Raw genomic sequence first — 7,032 nt, forward strand, 5'->3', positions numbered from 1 at the left:
CATCATGATCATCATCCAATTGACACACACTGCTGGATACAGTTCTCCTCTGGAAAATTTCCCATGCAATGCTCGCGTCACATATCAGTATACGAATAAACAGTATTGTCTAAGAACGATCTCAGGTTGATACTAGAACAATTACACTGTTGATCATTAAACTGCAACGACAGGAAAGGCAGTAAATAGCGAAATTTTGCTTATTATGTGTTAAACTGTAGAAGAAAGAATGCGCGATTAAATTTGGAGGTGATTTGCGGAGTATAGAGGATGCGAAATTTGGTACACAGAGCTGCCAGCAACTATAGCTCTAACCTGGCTACACATCAAGCTAAACTGAGCTTGGATGGCAGATACAGATACGTCATTCCAAACTACTTCAATGCTAAGCCAGAGCTCATCATTTGCAGTGGCTGGCGAGTGGTTGCATGACAGTTTCCCGGCAACCTGTGTCCAGATCGCGTAATTGGGTGAGAGCTTTGGAGAACATCTACATCTACATCTACATGGGTACTCTACAAATCACATTTAAGTCCCTGTCGGAGGGTTCATCGAACCACCTTCACAATTCTCTATTATTCCAATCTCGTACAGAGCGCGGAAAGAATGAACACCTATATCTTTCCGTACGAGCTCAGATTTCCTTTATTTTATCTTGGTGATCGTTCCTCCCTATGTAGGTCGGTTTCAACAAAATATTTTCGCATTCGGAGGAGAAAGTTGGTGATAGGAATTTTGTGAGAAGATTCCGTCGCAACGAAAGACGCCTTTCTTTTAATGATGTCCAGCCCAAATCCTGTATCATTTCTCTGACACTCTCTCACATATTTCGCGATGATACAAAATGTGCTGCCTTTCTTTGAACTTTTTCGATGTACTCCGTCAGTCCTATCTGGTAAGGATCCCACATCGCGCAGCAGTACTCTAAAAGAGGATCGACAAGCGTAGTGAAGGCAGTCTCCATAGTAGAACTGTTACATTTTCTAAGTGTCCTGCCAATAAAACGCAGTCTTTGGTTAGCCTTACCCACAATACATTCTATATGTTCCTTCCAATTTAAGTTGTTCGTAATTGTAATACCTAGGTATTTAGTTGAATTTACGGCTTTTAGATAAGACTGATTTGTTGTGTAACCGAAGTTTAACGAGTTACTTTTAGCACTCATGTGAATGACCTCACACTTTCGTTATTTAGAGTCAACTGCCACTTTTCGCACCATTCAGATATCTTTTCTAAATCGTCTTGCAGTTTGTTTTGGTCTTCTGATGACTTTATTAGTCGATAAACGACAGCGTCATCTGCAAAAAACTGAAAACGGCTGCTCAGATTGTCTCCAAAATCGTTAATATAGATAAGGAACAGCAAAGGGCCTATAACCCTACCTTGGGGAACGCCAGAAATCACTTCTGTTCTACTCGATGACTTTCCGTCAATTACTACGAACTGTGACCTCTCTGACAGGAAATCACAAATCCAGTCACATAAATGAGACGATATTTTATAAGCATGCAATTTCACTACGAGCCGCATGAGTGGAACAGTGTCAAAATCCTGCCGGAAATCCAGCAATGCGGAATCGATATGAAACCCCTTGTCAATATCACTCAAAACTGCATGTGAATAAAGAGATAGTTGTGTTTTCTAAACCCATGTTGACTGTGTGTCAATAGACCGTTTTCTTCGAGGTAATTCATAATGTTCGACACACAATATACACTACTGGCCATTAAAATTGCTACACCAAGAAGAAATGAGATGATAAACGGGTATTCATTGGACAAGTATATTATACTGAAACTGACATGTGATTAGATTTTCACGCAATTTGGGCGCATAGATCCTGAGAAATCAGTACCCAGAACAACCACCTCTGGCCATAATAACGGCCTTGATACGCCTGGGCATTGAGTCAAACAGAGCTTGGATGGCGTGTACAGGTACAGCTGCCCTTGCAGCTTCAACACGATACCACAGTTCATCACGAGTAGTGATTGGCGTATTGTGACGAGCCACTTGCTCGACCACCATTGATCAGGCGTTTTCAATTGGTGAGAGATCTGGAGAATGTGCTGGCCAGCGCAGCAGTCGAACATTTTCTGTATCCAGAAAGGCCCGTACAGGACCTGCAACATGCGGTAGTGCATTTTCCTGCTCAAATGTAGGGTTTCGCAGGGACCGAATGAAGGGTAGAGCCACATCTGAAATGTAACGTCCACTGTTCAAAGTGCCGTCAATGCGAAGAAGAAGCGACCGAGACGTGTAACTAATGTCACCCCATACCGTCACGCCAGGTGATAACGCCAGTATGGCGATGACGAATAAACTCTTCCAATGTGCGTTCACCGCGGTCGCCAAACACGGATGCAACCATCATGATGCTGTAAACAGAACCTGGATTCATCCGAAAAAATGACGTTTTGCCTTTCGTGCACCCAGGTTCGTCGTTGAGTACACCATCGCAGTCGCTCCTGTCTGTGATGCAGCGTCAAGGTAACCGCAGCCATGGTCTCCGAGGTGATAGTCCATGCTGCTGCAAACGTCGTCGAACTGTTCGTGAAGATGGTTGTTGTCTTGCAAACGTCCCCATCTGTTGACTGAGGGATCGAGACGTGGCTGCAGGATCCGTTACAGCCATGCGGATAAGATGCCTGTCGTGTCGACTGCTAGTGATACGAGGCCGTTGGGATCCAGCACGCCGTTCCGTATTACCCTGCTGAACCCACCGATTCCATATTCTGCTAACAGTCATTGGATCTCGACCAACGCGAGCAGCAATGTCGCGATACGATAAACCGTAATCGCGATAGGCTACAATCCGACCTTTATCAAAGTCGGAAACGTGATGGTATACATTTCTCCTCCTTATACAAGGCATGACAACAACGTTTCACCAGGCAACGCCGGTCAACTGCTGTTTGTGTATGAGAAATCGGTTGGAAACTTTCCTCATGTCAGCACGTTGTAGGTGTCGCCACCGGCGCCAACCTTGTGTGAATGCTCTGAAAAGCTAATCATTAGCATATCACAGCATCTTCTTCCTGTCGGTTAAATTTCCCGACTGTAGCACTTCATCTTCGTAGTGTAGCAATTTTTATGGCCAGTAGTGTATTTTCTAAAATCCTGCTGCACATCGACGTTAACGATATGGGCCTGTAATTTAGTGGATTACTCCTACTACCTTTCTTGAATATTGGTGCGACCTGTGCAACTTTCCAGTCATTGGGTTCCAATCTTTCGCCGGTCGAACGGTTGTATATGATTGTTTAGTATGAAGGATGCATCAGCATACTCCGAAAGGAACTTAATTGGTAAACAGTCTGGACCAGAAGACTTGCTTTTATTAAGTGATTTAAGTTGCTTCACTACTCCGAGGACATTTACTTCTACGTTACTCATGTTGGCAGCTGTTCTCGATTCAAATTCTCGAATATATACTTCGTCCTCTTTTGTGAAGGCAATTAGGAAGACTGTGTTGATTAACTTTGCTTTGGAAGCGCTGTCTTCGATAGTATCTCCATTGCTATCGTGCAGAGAAGGCATTGATTGTTTCTTGCCGGTAACATTCTTCAGATACGACCAGAATCTCTTTGCATTTTGTGCCAGGTTTCGAGACAAAGTTTCGTTGTGGAAACTGTTATAGGCATCTCGCATTGAAGTCCGCCCTAAATTTCGAGCTTCTGTAAAAGATCGCCAATCTTGGGGATTTTGCGTCTGTTTAAATTTGGCATGTTTATTTCGTTGTTTCTGCAACAGTTTTCTAACCCGTTTTGTGTACCAAGGCAGATCAGTCCGTCGTTTGTTAATTTATTTGGTATAAATCTCTCAATTGCTGCAGATACTATTTCTTTGAATTTAAGGCACATCTTGTCTACACTTATATAATTAATTTGGACTGAGTGGAGATTGTCTCTCAGGAAGGCGTCAAGTGAATTTTTATCTGCTTTTTCGAATTGGTATATTTTTCGCTTATTTTTCGAGGATTTGGGGATTACAGTACTCATACTGACCAGGGCAACGGACCAACACAGACAGAATGGGCAACATATATACTTCCGTTATCTGGTTGGAAGATAACGTCAGAGATCTCGAAAACACAGCGCAGCCATCGGCCTCAACAGTTATAAAGGTAAGTCCTGCTGTCTGAATTACTGGCTGAGTGAACCAGAGGTGATCGTTTTATGTACCCTGTGACACTCCATACACCAGGTGCTTGGCCTGTATTATGAGCATTGAGACATGTGTGTGTCCATTATGATCATGTGTACCAGACTCGATAGGCCGCCATCCTGTACCTGGTGTTGCCATTGGGTGCACCACTATTGGTGTGCTTCTCTCTTTGCTGCCACATCAAGGGAAGCTGTAACAATGGTTGCTGTGCTGACAGTCTATGGTGCTCCAGACATCATTGCACTGTCTGTGTGGATACTTGTCTTGCTGTAAGAAAGCCCATTTCCTGATTCAAGGTGCGCGACGTGCCTGCAAGATCCTACGCTGTTCTCTCAGGCGCTAGTCGCTCGGGCAGCTGATATCCTTTATGACATTGAGTATGGGCCTCCTGAACCCATCGGCTCCACATGCACATCGCTGTCGTGGGATCCAACCAGTGATCTCTGGATCCAACGAATGGGAGCAGCAATAGTACAGAACGACAAACTGCAGTTTCGATAAGCAGCGATTCTGCTGCTGTCGAATTTTGATATGTGCTGGTAAACTTTTCTCCTTTTAACATGAGGCATAACAGTATCTTCTCACAAACAAACAACACTCAAATGCGATTTGTGATTGAAAATCCCACTGAGTAGTCTTTTCTTATATACAAAATATTATTCCTACATCCTTTGTGTGGTTACCCGCTGGGGTAGCCGAGAGCGCTAATGCGCTGCTTCCTGGACTCGGGTAGGCGCGCCAGCTCCAGGTCGAATTCGCCTGGTGGATTACCGACGAGGGCCGGTATGCCGGCCAGCCTGGATGTCGATTTTAGGCGGTTTTCCACATCCCGCTAGGTGAATACCGGACTGGTCCCCACGTTTCGCCTCAGTTACACGACTCGCAGACATTTGAGCCCATTCGCACTATTCCATGGCTTACACTAGACACTGACAGCTGCAGTACACTCATTCTGTCCCAGGGGGTTCGGGGTGGCGGCAGCAAGGGCATCTGGCCACCCTCTGCAACTAACACTGCCAAATCAATAGTAATACGGCCGAACCCGCGTGACGCAGGACCAAGGCCCCAAGAAGGAAATCCTTTGTGTGGTTGTGTGTTGCTTATTCTAGCATGTAGTACACTTAATGCCAATTTTACGTTTATTACACGCCACCTTCCTCGTGTGGCAATGTTAACAGCCACCAGTGTGAATTGCCTAAAACTTGCACTGCATATATTGTGGAAATGGAAAGTGTTATCGATGTGCAGGTTTCACGGCATGGATTGGTAGTCAGGGACTCGTATTGTTAGCCAATCAACAGACTGTAATAACATTTAGGAAGCGCATTTCTGTGCAAATATACGCTTCCTTAAATGGAACAATGGCACATTAAAAATGGGGTAAATTAGAATGCCAGTGGCGTTTGTTGCAGGATTCTTGTGAGAGTCGTTACGGGATATCGTATTTAGAAAAGTTGCGACACTGACACTTGTTTGTGTCATTCAGCCTGCGTAGTTGCTAGGAACGATGTTGTTGTTTGCTTATAGTTTACTTGTGTGTTCCTTGAGTGCACTGCATGTTGCTAGTCAGCGTGTGACAGTTCAAGCAGTAGATCGTGAGTTGACTATGGGATTTACCAATGCAGAAGAAGCCAACATGCTCATAGTGTATGGAGAGGGAGGGTGTAAGAAGAAAGCAGTTCGTTCTTATGTGGTGTGTGCGGCAAGATAACTCAATAGATGTCAATCTTCTCAGCAATTGTTCATCAACCTCTTCAACCAGCTGTATGAAAGTGGTAATATAACACCTAGACAGCTTCACAGAAGGAAACAAGTGACGACAGAAGAGAGAGAAATTAATCTTCTTGTTGCTGTTGCGGTTGATCTGCACGTTAACTCCTGGGCAGTCGCATGAGGCAGTGGTATGAGTCAGGAAAGTGTCCTACACATTGTCCATTGACAAAGGTTCCGTCCCTATCACATCTCTCTCCATCAAGAGCTGCATGGAAATGATTATGAGAATCATGTTAACTTCTGTACTGAGGCATTAAGACAGGCTACTCCAGATGTATGAAGTATCTTGATAGTGATGAAGTCACATTTACCAATCATAGCCAGATAAACCGCCGAAACATGCACTGTTGATCTGTTGACAATCCCCGATGGATTCGTCAGGTGGAATGTCAGCGTCCATGGAATGTAAACGTGTGGTGTGGGATGGTGAACCATCAGCTCGTAGGCCGGATTTTCTTAGACGGAACACTGAATGCGCATATGTATCGCAGTCTTCTAACAGACCATCTTCCACGGATGCTAGAAGACGTTCCTCTGCAGACTAAGAGGAACCTATGGTACCAACATGATGGCGGTCCAGCCCACACTGCACGAAGTACTATAGTATGTTTTGACAAATTTTTTTCAAATCGTCGGATTTGACCCAGAGAATCTGTACCTTGGCCGGCCTGTTCCCCGGATTTGACGCCTGTAGACCTTTTCCTGTGGGGATAGCTGAAAGACGCTGTCTGCAAGATCATGCCAACTACACCCAATGATATACAATGACGTAGTACTGCAGCCTGCTCTTACATCTCCGCTGAAATGCTAGCACGTGTGCAGCAGTCGTTCCATACAAGACAGGAAGCATGTATTGCCGCTGTCAGTGGTTGTTTTGAACACAACCTGTTACGGGCAATTGTTTCGTTACTGGTCAGAATCCACGTAACTTGTGTTGTTATTTAGTGCGTATTACCACACGTATTGTGCAAGTGTTGGTGTGGGAACTTTTCAAAATACAATATCTAGTAAACAAATCGCCCAAGAATACTGCAACAAACACCACTGATACTCTAATTTACCCTAATTTTAGTTTCTTAATGTCAATAGGCA

The sequence above is a fragment of the Schistocerca piceifrons genome, chromosome X, assembly GCF_021461385.2.
Source record: "Schistocerca piceifrons isolate TAMUIC-IGC-003096 chromosome X, iqSchPice1.1, whole genome shotgun sequence".
NCBI classification, from domain to species: Eukaryota; Metazoa; Arthropoda; class Insecta; order Orthoptera; family Acrididae; genus Schistocerca; species Schistocerca piceifrons.